At 45.3% G+C, this 14,150-nt stretch overlaps 11 non-coding genes across 11 annotated transcripts; all 11 read right to left on the bottom strand.

Annotated features, from left to right (window-relative positions):
* Positions 1 to 79: 79 nt before the first annotated feature.
* LOC141244512 (U2 spliceosomal RNA) lies at positions 80 to 270 on the bottom strand. Its single transcript, XR_012308427.1, has one exon. It is a non-coding gene; the product is annotated as a U2 spliceosomal RNA (small nuclear RNA).
* Positions 271 to 1,388: 1,118 nt separating this feature from the next.
* Positions 1,389 to 1,579, bottom strand: LOC141244511 (U2 spliceosomal RNA). The gene has a single exon (XR_012308426.1). It is a non-coding gene; the product is annotated as a U2 spliceosomal RNA (small nuclear RNA).
* A 1,118-nt stretch (positions 1,580 to 2,697) lies between these two features.
* LOC141244510 (U2 spliceosomal RNA) lies at positions 2,698 to 2,888 on the bottom strand. Its single transcript, XR_012308425.1, has one exon. It is a non-coding gene; the product is annotated as a U2 spliceosomal RNA (small nuclear RNA).
* Positions 2,889 to 4,006: 1,118 nt separating this feature from the next.
* Positions 4,007 to 4,197, bottom strand: LOC141244509 (U2 spliceosomal RNA). The gene has a single exon (XR_012308424.1). It is a non-coding gene; the product is annotated as a U2 spliceosomal RNA (small nuclear RNA).
* A 1,118-nt stretch (positions 4,198 to 5,315) lies between these two features.
* Positions 5,316 to 5,506, bottom strand: LOC141244508 (U2 spliceosomal RNA). The gene has a single exon (XR_012308423.1). It is a non-coding gene; the product is annotated as a U2 spliceosomal RNA (small nuclear RNA).
* A 1,118-nt stretch (positions 5,507 to 6,624) lies between these two features.
* LOC141244505 (U2 spliceosomal RNA) lies at positions 6,625 to 6,815 on the bottom strand. Its single transcript, XR_012308421.1, has one exon. It is a non-coding gene; the product is annotated as a U2 spliceosomal RNA (small nuclear RNA).
* A 1,118-nt stretch (positions 6,816 to 7,933) lies between these two features.
* LOC141244504 (U2 spliceosomal RNA) lies at positions 7,934 to 8,124 on the bottom strand. Its single transcript, XR_012308420.1, has one exon. It is a non-coding gene; the product is annotated as a U2 spliceosomal RNA (small nuclear RNA).
* Positions 8,125 to 9,242: 1,118 nt separating this feature from the next.
* LOC141244503 (U2 spliceosomal RNA) lies at positions 9,243 to 9,433 on the bottom strand. The gene has a single exon (XR_012308419.1). It is a non-coding gene; the product is annotated as a U2 spliceosomal RNA (small nuclear RNA).
* A 1,118-nt stretch (positions 9,434 to 10,551) lies between these two features.
* Positions 10,552 to 10,742, bottom strand: LOC141244502 (U2 spliceosomal RNA). Its single transcript, XR_012308418.1, has one exon. It is a non-coding gene; the product is annotated as a U2 spliceosomal RNA (small nuclear RNA).
* Positions 10,743 to 11,860: 1,118 nt separating this feature from the next.
* On the bottom strand, positions 11,861 to 12,051 carry LOC141244501 (U2 spliceosomal RNA). Its single transcript, XR_012308417.1, has one exon. It is a non-coding gene; the product is annotated as a U2 spliceosomal RNA (small nuclear RNA).
* A 1,118-nt stretch (positions 12,052 to 13,169) lies between these two features.
* On the bottom strand, positions 13,170 to 13,360 carry LOC141244500 (U2 spliceosomal RNA). Its single transcript, XR_012308416.1, has one exon. It is a non-coding gene; the product is annotated as a U2 spliceosomal RNA (small nuclear RNA).
* Between the last annotated feature and the right edge of the window lie 790 nt (positions 13,361 to 14,150).

The raw sequence follows: 14,150 nt of genomic DNA, 5'->3' as shown, positions 1-14,150 counted from the left end.
TCCCAAAATCCGACAAACAAGCAAAATGAACAAAAAACATTGAATTCAATTCTTTCTGATTTTAGAAACTGCATTAAAGAAGGGGTGCACCGGTCCTGGAGATACTGCAATACCAGGTCAATGCGTGGAGTGGACAGAGCAAGCTCTTTTTCCATCTCCCTGTTCTAAAAATCCATTTAATATATGGTCCCCAGATAGGGGACGTATCAGATATTAAACTGATAAGAACAGATACTACACTTGATCTTAGCCAAAAGGCCGAGAAGCGATAACCAGAATTGGTTTCAAACTACGGAGCCACCCAAGGATCCTAAAAAGTCCATTTGTGGAGATGAGCTCCTGGACTCCCGTTAAGAAGACATGTTGTCAACCTCTAGATCCCTTACATGCCTGCACTTTTCGGCTTGCTGCTGCTGCAATCCACGCGTTTTAGATCTGCATAACTCCACCTCTTTAAACACAGCACCTTCACCCCCTGCTGTTCCCACCCGCCTCAACACCGTTGGAAGGGAGGAGAACCAATTAAGGCGGGGGGTGGGGTGGAACGAGCAGCTGTCTACCCTTAGCAGGAGGGCTCCTGATTACATACCTCTCCTGCTGCTGCTGCTGCTGCTGGCTGTCCAGCAGCAGACTGAAGGTGGCTGCTGCTGTGCACAGGTATATAAAGGCTCAGAGCCTATTATGACACGCGCAGCCAGCGTTCCATTGCCACATTCCATCTACTGCAGGCAGGATACCTGGCTGGCTGAATGTCGCTGAGAAGCTCACAGAGACCGCCATAAGCAACAGTTTAACAGAATGCCACAGACTAATCAACCAAACTTTTTGGGTTGGGTTCTCTTTTATAGTCTGCAGGCATTAAATGAAAGAAGTCAGTGTTCCAGCAGAAGGAGACAACGTTTCAGAAAAGGCATTGTAGCAAACCAAAAAAGAAATTTTAAGCGCAGCAGTGTAACCAGCGCACATACCTGTTAGCTCGGGTGAGTTTAAAAGGCTGCTGTTGATAACAAGGGCATTTGCTAAATAGATGGTGTGTGTGCAACAATATACTGAAAGGTCAATTATATTGTGCAGCTTATCTCACCACCTGTAGTTATTTAGGTGAAAGCTCCAAAATGCTTGCCTAATATGTCTGTTTATCCAAAAGGAAGTAGAAAGGGAGAGCTAGAAAGATAGCATTGCATCACATTACATGGCAATGCAATGCACAGTTGCTGAAGTTGAACCAAAATGAGCTTGTAATCTGGCTTCTGCAACTTTGAACATGAAAAATCCAATGAGGAGAAGAAAAGCAGAGCCAAAGAGTCCATCCCAAAATCCGACAAACAAGCAAAATGAACAAAAAACATTGAATTCAATTCTTTCTGATTTTAGAAACTGCATTAAAGAAGGGGTGCACCGGTCCTGGAGATACTGCAATACCAGGTCAATGCGTGGAGTGGACAGAGCAAGCTCTTTTTCCATCTCCCTGTTCTAAAAATCCATTTAATATATGGTCCCCAGATAGGGGACGTATCAGATATTAAACTGATAAGAACAGATACTACACTTGATCTTAGCCAAAAGGCCGAGAAGCGATAACCAGAATTGGTTTCAAACTACGGAGCCACCCAAGGATCCTAAAAAGTCCATTTGTGGAGATGAGCTCCTGGACTCCCGTTAAGAAGACATGTTGTCAACCTCTAGATCCCTTACATGCCTGCACTTTTCGGCTTGCTGCTGCTGCAATCCACGCGTTTTAGATCTGCATAACTCCACCTCTTTAAACACAGCACCTTCACCCCCTGCTGTTCCCACCCGCCTCAACACCGTTGGAAGGGAGGAGAACCAATTAAGGCGGGGGGTGGGGTGGAACGAGCAGCTGTCTACCCTTAGCAGGAGGGCTCCTGATTACATACCTCTCCTGCTGCTGCTGCTGCTGCTGGCTGTCCAGCAGCAGACTGAAGGTGGCTGCTGCTGTGCACAGGTATATAAAGGCTCAGAGCCTATTATGACACGCGCAGCCAGCGTTCCATTGCCACATTCCATCTACTGCAGGCAGGATACCTGGCTGGCTGAATGTCGCTGAGAAGCTCACAGAGACCGCCATAAGCAACAGTTTAACAGAATGCCACAGACTAATCAACCAAACTTTTTGGGTTGGGTTCTCTTTTATAGTCTGCAGGCATTAAATGAAAGAAGTCAGTGTTCCAGCAGAAGGAGACAACGTTTCAGAAAAGGCATTGTAGCAAACCAAAAAAGAAATTTTAAGCGCAGCAGTGTAACCAGCGCACATACCTGTTAGCTCGGGTGAGTTTAAAAGGCTGCTGTTGATAACAAGGGCATTTGCTAAATAGATGGTGTGTGTGCAACAATATACTGAAAGGTCAATTATATTGTGCAGCTTATCTCACCACCTGTAGTTATTTAGGTGAAAGCTCCAAAATGCTTGCCTAATATGTCTGTTTATCCAAAAGGAAGTAGAAAGGGAGAGCTAGAAAGATAGCATTGCATCACATTACATGGCAATGCAATGCACAGTTGCTGAAGTTGAACCAAAATGAGCTTGTAATCTGGCTTCTGCAACTTTGAACATGAAAAATCCAATGAGGAGAAGAAAAGCAGAGCCAAAGAGTCCATCCCAAAATCCGACAAACAAGCAAAATGAACAAAAAACATTGAATTCAATTCTTTCTGATTTTAGAAACTGCATTAAAGAAGGGGTGCACCGGTCCTGGAGATACTGCAATACCAGGTCAATGCGTGGAGTGGACAGAGCAAGCTCTTTTTCCATCTCCCTGTTCTAAAAATCCATTTAATATATGGTCCCCAGATAGGGGACGTATCAGATATTAAACTGATAAGAACAGATACTACACTTGATCTTAGCCAAAAGGCCGAGAAGCGATAACCAGAATTGGTTTCAAACTACGGAGCCACCCAAGGATCCTAAAAAGTCCATTTGTGGAGATGAGCTCCTGGACTCCCGTTAAGAAGACATGTTGTCAACCTCTAGATCCCTTACATGCCTGCACTTTTCGGCTTGCTGCTGCTGCAATCCACGCGTTTTAGATCTGCATAACTCCACCTCTTTAAACACAGCACCTTCACCCCCTGCTGTTCCCACCCGCCTCAACACCGTTGGAAGGGAGGAGAACCAATTAAGGCGGGGGGTGGGGTGGAACGAGCAGCTGTCTACCCTTAGCAGGAGGGCTCCTGATTACATACCTCTCCTGCTGCTGCTGCTGCTGCTGGCTGTCCAGCAGCAGACTGAAGGTGGCTGCTGCTGTGCACAGGTATATAAAGGCTCAGAGCCTATTATGACACGCGCAGCCAGCGTTCCATTGCCACATTCCATCTACTGCAGGCAGGATACCTGGCTGGCTGAATGTCGCTGAGAAGCTCACAGAGACCGCCATAAGCAACAGTTTAACAGAATGCCACAGACTAATCAACCAAACTTTTTGGGTTGGGTTCTCTTTTATAGTCTGCAGGCATTAAATGAAAGAAGTCAGTGTTCCAGCAGAAGGAGACAACGTTTCAGAAAAGGCATTGTAGCAAACCAAAAAAGAAATTTTAAGCGCAGCAGTGTAACCAGCGCACATACCTGTTAGCTCGGGTGAGTTTAAAAGGCTGCTGTTGATAACAAGGGCATTTGCTAAATAGATGGTGTGTGTGCAACAATATACTGAAAGGTCAATTATATTGTGCAGCTTATCTCACCACCTGTAGTTATTTAGGTGAAAGCTCCAAAATGCTTGCCTAATATGTCTGTTTATCCAAAAGGAAGTAGAAAGGGAGAGCTAGAAAGATAGCATTGCATCACATTACATGGCAATGCAATGCACAGTTGCTGAAGTTGAACCAAAATGAGCTTGTAATCTGGCTTCTGCAACTTTGAACATGAAAAATCCAATGAGGAGAAGAAAAGCAGAGCCAAAGAGTCCATCCCAAAATCCGACAAACAAGCAAAATGAACAAAAAACATTGAATTCAATTCTTTCTGATTTTAGAAACTGCATTAAAGAAGGGGTGCACCGGTCCTGGAGATACTGCAATACCAGGTCAATGCGTGGAGTGGACAGAGCAAGCTCTTTTTCCATCTCCCTGTTCTAAAAATCCATTTAATATATGGTCCCCAGATAGGGGACGTATCAGATATTAAACTGATAAGAACAGATACTACACTTGATCTTAGCCAAAAGGCCGAGAAGCGATAACCAGAATTGGTTTCAAACTACGGAGCCACCCAAGGATCCTAAAAAGTCCATTTGTGGAGATGAGCTCCTGGACTCCCGTTAAGAAGACATGTTGTCAACCTCTAGATCCCTTACATGCCTGCACTTTTCGGCTTGCTGCTGCTGCAATCCACGCGTTTTAGATCTGCATAACTCCACCTCTTTAAACACAGCACCTTCACCCCCTGCTGTTCCCACCCGCCTCAACACCGTTGGAAGGGAGGAGAACCAATTAAGGCGGGGGGTGGGGTGGAACGAGCAGCTGTCTACCCTTAGCAGGAGGGCTCCTGATTACATACCTCTCCTGCTGCTGCTGCTGCTGCTGGCTGTCCAGCAGCAGACTGAAGGTGGCTGCTGCTGTGCACAGGTATATAAAGGCTCAGAGCCTATTATGACACGCGCAGCCAGCGTTCCATTGCCACATTCCATCTACTGCAGGCAGGATACCTGGCTGGCTGAATGTCGCTGAGAAGCTCACAGAGACCGCCATAAGCAACAGTTTAACAGAATGCCACAGACTAATCAACCAAACTTTTTGGGTTGGGTTCTCTTTTATAGTCTGCAGGCATTAAATGAAAGAAGTCAGTGTTCCAGCAGAAGGAGACAACGTTTCAGAAAAGGCATTGTAGCAAACCAAAAAAGAAATTTTAAGCGCAGCAGTGTAACCAGCGCACATACCTGTTAGCTCGGGTGAGTTTAAAAGGCTGCTGTTGATAACAAGGGCATTTGCTAAATAGATGGTGTGTGTGCAACAATATACTGAAAGGTCAATTATATTGTGCAGCTTATCTCACCACCTGTAGTTATTTAGGTGAAAGCTCCAAAATGCTTGCCTAATATGTCTGTTTATCCAAAAGGAAGTAGAAAGGGAGAGCTAGAAAGATAGCATTGCATCACATTACATGGCAATGCAATGCACAGTTGCTGAAGTTGAACCAAAATGAGCTTGTAATCTGGCTTCTGCAACTTTGAACATGAAAAATCCAATGAGGAGAAGAAAAGCAGAGCCAAAGAGTCCATCCCAAAATCCGACAAACAAGCAAAATGAACAAAAAACATTGAATTCAATTCTTTCTGATTTTAGAAACTGCATTAAAGAAGGGGTGCACCGGTCCTGGAGATACTGCAATACCAGGTCAATGCGTGGAGTGGACAGAGCAAGCTCTTTTTCCATCTCCCTGTTCTAAAAATCCATTTAATATATGGTCCCCAGATAGGGGACGTATCAGATATTAAACTGATAAGAACAGATACTACACTTGATCTTAGCCAAAAGGCCGAGAAGCGATAACCAGAATTGGTTTCAAACTACGGAGCCACCCAAGGATCCTAAAAAGTCCATTTGTGGAGATGAGCTCCTGGACTCCCGTTAAGAAGACATGTTGTCAACCTCTAGATCCCTTACATGCCTGCACTTTTCGGCTTGCTGCTGCTGCAATCCACGCGTTTTAGATCTGCATAACTCCACCTCTTTAAACACAGCACCTTCACCCCCTGCTGTTCCCACCCGCCTCAACACCGTTGGAAGGGAGGAGAACCAATTAAGGCGGGGGGTGGGGTGGAACGAGCAGCTGTCTACCCTTAGCAGGAGGGCTCCTGATTACATACCTCTCCTGCTGCTGCTGCTGCTGCTGGCTGTCCAGCAGCAGACTGAAGGTGGCTGCTGCTGTGCACAGGTATATAAAGGCTCAGAGCCTATTATGACACGCGCAGCCAGCGTTCCATTGCCACATTCCATCTACTGCAGGCAGGATACCTGGCTGGCTGAATGTCGCTGAGAAGCTCACAGAGACCGCCATAAGCAACAGTTTAACAGAATGCCACAGACTAATCAACCAAACTTTTTGGGTTGGGTTCTCTTTTATAGTCTGCAGGCATTAAATGAAAGAAGTCAGTGTTCCAGCAGAAGGAGACAACGTTTCAGAAAAGGCATTGTAGCAAACCAAAAAAGAAATTTTAAGCGCAGCAGTGTAACCAGCGCACATACCTGTTAGCTCGGGTGAGTTTAAAAGGCTGCTGTTGATAACAAGGGCATTTGCTAAATAGATGGTGTGTGTGCAACAATATACTGAAAGGTCAATTATATTGTGCAGCTTATCTCACCACCTGTAGTTATTTAGGTGAAAGCTCCAAAATGCTTGCCTAATATGTCTGTTTATCCAAAAGGAAGTAGAAAGGGAGAGCTAGAAAGATAGCATTGCATCACATTACATGGCAATGCAATGCACAGTTGCTGAAGTTGAACCAAAATGAGCTTGTAATCTGGCTTCTGCAACTTTGAACATGAAAAATCCAATGAGGAGAAGAAAAGCAGAGCCAAAGAGTCCATCCCAAAATCCGACAAACAAGCAAAATGAACAAAAAACATTGAATTCAATTCTTTCTGATTTTAGAAACTGCATTAAAGAAGGGGTGCACCGGTCCTGGAGATACTGCAATACCAGGTCAATGCGTGGAGTGGACAGAGCAAGCTCTTTTTCCATCTCCCTGTTCTAAAAATCCATTTAATATATGGTCCCCAGATAGGGGACGTATCAGATATTAAACTGATAAGAACAGATACTACACTTGATCTTAGCCAAAAGGCCGAGAAGCGATAACCAGAATTGGTTTCAAACTACGGAGCCACCCAAGGATCCTAAAAAGTCCATTTGTGGAGATGAGCTCCTGGACTCCCGTTAAGAAGACATGTTGTCAACCTCTAGATCCCTTACATGCCTGCACTTTTCGGCTTGCTGCTGCTGCAATCCACGCGTTTTAGATCTGCATAACTCCACCTCTTTAAACACAGCACCTTCACCCCCTGCTGTTCCCACCCGCCTCAACACCGTTGGAAGGGAGGAGAACCAATTAAGGCGGGGGGTGGGGTGGAACGAGCAGCTGTCTACCCTTAGCAGGAGGGCTCCTGATTACATACCTCTCCTGCTGCTGCTGCTGCTGCTGGCTGTCCAGCAGCAGACTGAAGGTGGCTGCTGCTGTGCACAGGTATATAAAGGCTCAGAGCCTATTATGACACGCGCAGCCAGCGTTCCATTGCCACATTCCATCTACTGCAGGCAGGATACCTGGCTGGCTGAATGTCGCTGAGAAGCTCACAGAGACCGCCATAAGCAACAGTTTAACAGAATGCCACAGACTAATCAACCAAACTTTTTGGGTTGGGTTCTCTTTTATAGTCTGCAGGCATTAAATGAAAGAAGTCAGTGTTCCAGCAGAAGGAGACAACGTTTCAGAAAAGGCATTGTAGCAAACCAAAAAAGAAATTTTAAGCGCAGCAGTGTAACCAGCGCACATACCTGTTAGCTCGGGTGAGTTTAAAAGGCTGCTGTTGATAACAAGGGCATTTGCTAAATAGATGGTGTGTGTGCAACAATATACTGAAAGGTCAATTATATTGTGCAGCTTATCTCACCACCTGTAGTTATTTAGGTGAAAGCTCCAAAATGCTTGCCTAATATGTCTGTTTATCCAAAAGGAAGTAGAAAGGGAGAGCTAGAAAGATAGCATTGCATCACATTACATGGCAATGCAATGCACAGTTGCTGAAGTTGAACCAAAATGAGCTTGTAATCTGGCTTCTGCAACTTTGAACATGAAAAATCCAATGAGGAGAAGAAAAGCAGAGCCAAAGAGTCCATCCCAAAATCCGACAAACAAGCAAAATGAACAAAAAACATTGAATTCAATTCTTTCTGATTTTAGAAACTGCATTAAAGAAGGGGTGCACCGGTCCTGGAGATACTGCAATACCAGGTCAATGCGTGGAGTGGACAGAGCAAGCTCTTTTTCCATCTCCCTGTTCTAAAAATCCATTTAATATATGGTCCCCAGATAGGGGACGTATCAGATATTAAACTGATAAGAACAGATACTACACTTGATCTTAGCCAAAAGGCCGAGAAGCGATAACCAGAATTGGTTTCAAACTACGGAGCCACCCAAGGATCCTAAAAAGTCCATTTGTGGAGATGAGCTCCTGGACTCCCGTTAAGAAGACATGTTGTCAACCTCTAGATCCCTTACATGCCTGCACTTTTCGGCTTGCTGCTGCTGCAATCCACGCGTTTTAGATCTGCATAACTCCACCTCTTTAAACACAGCACCTTCACCCCCTGCTGTTCCCACCCGCCTCAACACCGTTGGAAGGGAGGAGAACCAATTAAGGCGGGGGGTGGGGTGGAACGAGCAGCTGTCTACCCTTAGCAGGAGGGCTCCTGATTACATACCTCTCCTGCTGCTGCTGCTGCTGCTGGCTGTCCAGCAGCAGACTGAAGGTGGCTGCTGCTGTGCACAGGTATATAAAGGCTCAGAGCCTATTATGACACGCGCAGCCAGCGTTCCATTGCCACATTCCATCTACTGCAGGCAGGATACCTGGCTGGCTGAATGTCGCTGAGAAGCTCACAGAGACCGCCATAAGCAACAGTTTAACAGAATGCCACAGACTAATCAACCAAACTTTTTGGGTTGGGTTCTCTTTTATAGTCTGCAGGCATTAAATGAAAGAAGTCAGTGTTCCAGCAGAAGGAGACAACGTTTCAGAAAAGGCATTGTAGCAAACCAAAAAAGAAATTTTAAGCGCAGCAGTGTAACCAGCGCACATACCTGTTAGCTCGGGTGAGTTTAAAAGGCTGCTGTTGATAACAAGGGCATTTGCTAAATAGATGGTGTGTGTGCAACAATATACTGAAAGGTCAATTATATTGTGCAGCTTATCTCACCACCTGTAGTTATTTAGGTGAAAGCTCCAAAATGCTTGCCTAATATGTCTGTTTATCCAAAAGGAAGTAGAAAGGGAGAGCTAGAAAGATAGCATTGCATCACATTACATGGCAATGCAATGCACAGTTGCTGAAGTTGAACCAAAATGAGCTTGTAATCTGGCTTCTGCAACTTTGAACATGAAAAATCCAATGAGGAGAAGAAAAGCAGAGCCAAAGAGTCCATCCCAAAATCCGACAAACAAGCAAAATGAACAAAAAACATTGAATTCAATTCTTTCTGATTTTAGAAACTGCATTAAAGAAGGGGTGCACCGGTCCTGGAGATACTGCAATACCAGGTCAATGCGTGGAGTGGACAGAGCAAGCTCTTTTTCCATCTCCCTGTTCTAAAAATCCATTTAATATATGGTCCCCAGATAGGGGACGTATCAGATATTAAACTGATAAGAACAGATACTACACTTGATCTTAGCCAAAAGGCCGAGAAGCGATAACCAGAATTGGTTTCAAACTACGGAGCCACCCAAGGATCCTAAAAAGTCCATTTGTGGAGATGAGCTCCTGGACTCCCGTTAAGAAGACATGTTGTCAACCTCTAGATCCCTTACATGCCTGCACTTTTCGGCTTGCTGCTGCTGCAATCCACGCGTTTTAGATCTGCATAACTCCACCTCTTTAAACACAGCACCTTCACCCCCTGCTGTTCCCACCCGCCTCAACACCGTTGGAAGGGAGGAGAACCAATTAAGGCGGGGGGTGGGGTGGAACGAGCAGCTGTCTACCCTTAGCAGGAGGGCTCCTGATTACATACCTCTCCTGCTGCTGCTGCTGCTGCTGGCTGTCCAGCAGCAGACTGAAGGTGGCTGCTGCTGTGCACAGGTATATAAAGGCTCAGAGCCTATTATGACACGCGCAGCCAGCGTTCCATTGCCACATTCCATCTACTGCAGGCAGGATACCTGGCTGGCTGAATGTCGCTGAGAAGCTCACAGAGACCGCCATAAGCAACAGTTTAACAGAATGCCACAGACTAATCAACCAAACTTTTTGGGTTGGGTTCTCTTTTATAGTCTGCAGGCATTAAATGAAAGAAGTCAGTGTTCCAGCAGAAGGAGACAACGTTTCAGAAAAGGCATTGTAGCAAACCAAAAAAGAAATTTTAAGCGCAGCAGTGTAACCAGCGCACATACCTGTTAGCTCGGGTGAGTTTAAAAGGCTGCTGTTGATAACAAGGGCATTTGCTAAATAGATGGTGTGTGTGCAACAATATACTGAAAGGTCAATTATATTGTGCAGCTTATCTCACCACCTGTAGTTATTTAGGTGAAAGCTCCAAAATGCTTGCCTAATATGTCTGTTTATCCAAAAGGAAGTAGAAAGGGAGAGCTAGAAAGATAGCATTGCATCACATTACATGGCAATGCAATGCACAGTTGCTGAAGTTGAACCAAAATGAGCTTGTAATCTGGCTTCTGCAACTTTGAACATGAAAAATCCAATGAGGAGAAGAAAAGCAGAGCCAAAGAGTCCATCCCAAAATCCGACAAACAAGCAAAATGAACAAAAAACATTGAATTCAATTCTTTCTGATTTTAGAAACTGCATTAAAGAAGGGGTGCACCGGTCCTGGAGATACTGCAATACCAGGTCAATGCGTGGAGTGGACAGAGCAAGCTCTTTTTCCATCTCCCTGTTCTAAAAATCCATTTAATATATGGTCCCCAGATAGGGGACGTATCAGATATTAAACTGATAAGAACAGATACTACACTTGATCTTAGCCAAAAGGCCGAGAAGCGATAACCAGAATTGGTTTCAAACTACGGAGCCACCCAAGGATCCTAAAAAGTCCATTTGTGGAGATGAGCTCCTGGACTCCCGTTAAGAAGACATGTTGTCAACCTCTAGATCCCTTACATGCCTGCACTTTTCGGCTTGCTGCTGCTGCAATCCACGCGTTTTAGATCTGCATAACTCCACCTCTTTAAACACAGCACCTTCACCCCCTGCTGTTCCCACCCGCCTCAACACCGTTGGAAGGGAGGAGAACCAATTAAGGCGGGGGGTGGGGTGGAACGAGCAGCTGTCTACCCTTAGCAGGAGGGCTCCTGATTACATACCTCTCCTGCTGCTGCTGCTGCTGCTGGCTGTCCAGCAGCAGACTGAAGGTGGCTGCTGCTGTGCACAGGTATATAAAGGCTCAGAGCCTATTATGACACGCGCAGCCAGCGTTCCATTGCCACATTCCATCTACTGCAGGCAGGATACCTGGCTGGCTGAATGTCGCTGAGAAGCTCACAGAGACCGCCATAAGCAACAGTTTAACAGAATGCCACAGACTAATCAACCAAACTTTTTGGGTTGGGTTCTCTTTTATAGTCTGCAGGCATTAAATGAAAGAAGTCAGTGTTCCAGCAGAAGGAGACAACGTTTCAGAAAAGGCATTGTAGCAAACCAAAAAAGAAATTTTAAGCGCAGCAGTGTAACCAGCGCACATACCTGTTAGCTCGGGTGAGTTTAAAAGGCTGCTGTTGATAACAAGGGCATTTGCTAAATAGATGGTGTGTGTGCAACAATATACTGAAAGGTCAATTATATTGTGCAGCTTATCTCACCACCTGTAGTTATTTAGGTGAAAGCTCCAAAATGCTTGCCTAATATGTCTGTTTATCCAAAAGGAAGTAGAAAGGGAGAGCTAGAAAGATAGCATTGCATCACATTACATGGCAATGCAATGCACAGTTGCTGAAGTTGAACCAAAATGAGCTTGTAATCTGGCTTCTGCAACTTTGAACATGAAAAATCCAATGAGGAGAAGAAAAGCAGAGCCAAAGAGTCCATCCCAAAATCCGACAAACAAGCAAAATGAACAAAAAACATTGAATTCAATTCTTTCTGATTTTAGAAACTGCATTAAAGAAGGGGTGCACCGGTCCTGGAGATACTGCAATACCAGGTCAATGCGTGGAGTGGACAGAGCAAGCTCTTTTTCCATCTCCCTGTTCTAAAAATCCATTTAATATATGGTCCCCAGATAGGGGACGTATCAGATATTAAACTGATAAGAACAGATACTACACTTGATCTTAGCCAAAAGGCCGAGAAGCGATAACCAGAATTGGTTTCAAACTACGGAGCCACCCAAGGATCCTAAAAAGTCCATTTGTGGAGATGAGCTCCTGGACTCCCGTTAAGAAGACATGTTGTCAACCTCTAGATCCCTTACATGCCTGCACTTTTCGGCTTGCTGCTGCTGCAATCCACGCGTTTTAGATCTGCATAACTCCACCTCTTTAAACACAGCACCTTCACCCCCTGCTGTTCCCACCCGCCTCAACACCGTTGGAAGGGAGGAGAACCAATTAAGGCGGGGGGTGGGGTGGAACGAGCAGCTGTCTACCCTTAGCAGGAGGGCTCCTGATTACATACCTCTCCTGCTGCTGCTGCTGCTGCTGGCTGTCCAGCAGCAGACTGAAGGTGGCTGCTGCTGTGCACAGGTATATAAAGGCTCAGAGCCTATTATGACACGCGCAGCCAGCGTTCCATTGCCACATTCCATCTACTGCAGGCAGGATACCTGGCTGGCTGAATGTCGCTGAGAAGCTCACAGAGACCGCCATAAGCAACAGTTTAACAGAATGCCACAGACTAATCAACCAAACTTTTTGGGTTGGGTTCTCTTTTATAGTCTGCAGGCATTAAATGAAAGAAGTCAGTGTTCCAGCAGAAGGAGACAACGTTTCAGAAAAGGCATTGTAGCAAACCAAAAAAGAAATTTTAAGCGCAGCAGTGTAACCAGCGCACATACCTGTTAGCTCGGGTGAGTTTAAAAGGCTGCTGTTGATAACAAGGGCATTTGCTAAATAGATGGTGTGTGTGCAACAATATACTGAAAGGTCAATTATATTGTGCAGCTTATCTCACCACCTGTAGTTATTTAGGTGAAAGCTCCAAAATGCTTGCCTAATATGTCTGTTTATCCAAAAGGAAGTAGAAAGGGAGAGCTAGAAAGATAGCATTGCATCACATTACATGGCAATGCAATGCACAGTTGCTGAAGTTGAACCAAAATGAGCTTGTAATCTGGCTTCTGCAACTTTGAACATGAAAAATCCAATGAGGAGAAGAAAAGCAGAGCCAAAGAGTCCATCCCAAAATCCGACAAACAAGCAAAATGAACAAAAAACATTGAATTCAATTCTTTCTGATTTTAGAAACTGCATTAAAGAAGGGGTGCACCGGTCCTGGAGATACTGCAATACCAGGTCAATGCGTGGAGTGGACAGAGCAAGCTCTTTTTCCATCTCCCTGTTCTAAAAATCCATTTAATATATGGTCCCCAGATAGGGGACGTATCAGATATTAAACTGATAAGAACAGATACTACACTTGATCTTAGCCAAAAGGCCGAGAAGCGATAACCAGAATTGGTTTCAAACTACGGAGCCACCCAAGGATCCTAAAAAGTCCATTTGTGGAGATGAGCTCCTGGACTCCCGTTAAGAAGACATGTTGTCAACCTCTAGATCCCTTACATGCCTGCACTTTTCGGCTTGCTGCTGCTGCAATCCACGCGTTTTAGATCTGCATAACTCCACCTCTTTAAACACAGCACCTTCACCCCCTGCTGTTCCCACCCGCCTCAACACCGTTGGAAGGGAGGAGAACCAATTAAGGCGGGGGGTGGGGTGGAACGAGCAGCTGTCTACCCTTAGCAGGAGGGCTCCTGATTACATACCTCTCCTGCTGCTGCTGCTGCTGCTGGCTGTCCAGCAGCAGACTGAAGGTGGCTGCTGCTGTGCACAGGTATATAAAGGCTCAGAGCCTATTATGACACGCGCAGCCAGCGTTCCATTGCCACATTCCATCTACTGCAGGCAGGATACCTGGCTGGCTGAATGTCGCTGAGAAGCTCACAGAGACCGCCATAAGCAACAGTTTAACAGAATGCCACAGACTAATCAACCAAACTTTTTGGGTTGGGTTCTCTTTTATAGTCTGCAGGCATTAAATGAAAGAAGTCAGTGTTCCAGCAGAAGGAGACAACGTTTCAGAAAAGGCATTGTAGCAAACCAAAAAAGAAATTTTAAGCGCAGCAGTGTAACCAGCGCACATACCTGTTAGCTCGGGTGAGTTTAAAAGGCTGCTGTTGATAACAAGGGCATTTGCTAAATAGATGGTGTGTGTGCAACAATATACTGAAAGGTCA

This window comes from Phyllobates terribilis, unplaced genomic scaffold, assembly GCF_046119375.1.
Source record: "Phyllobates terribilis strain yellow unplaced genomic scaffold, ASM4611937v1 Scaffold_1598__1_contigs__length_248474, whole genome shotgun sequence".
Classification (NCBI taxonomy): Eukaryota; Metazoa; Chordata; class Amphibia; order Anura; family Dendrobatidae; genus Phyllobates; species Phyllobates terribilis.
Note: the sequence above shows the minus strand (reverse complement) of the source record. Positions and strands in the feature narration are given on the sequence as shown.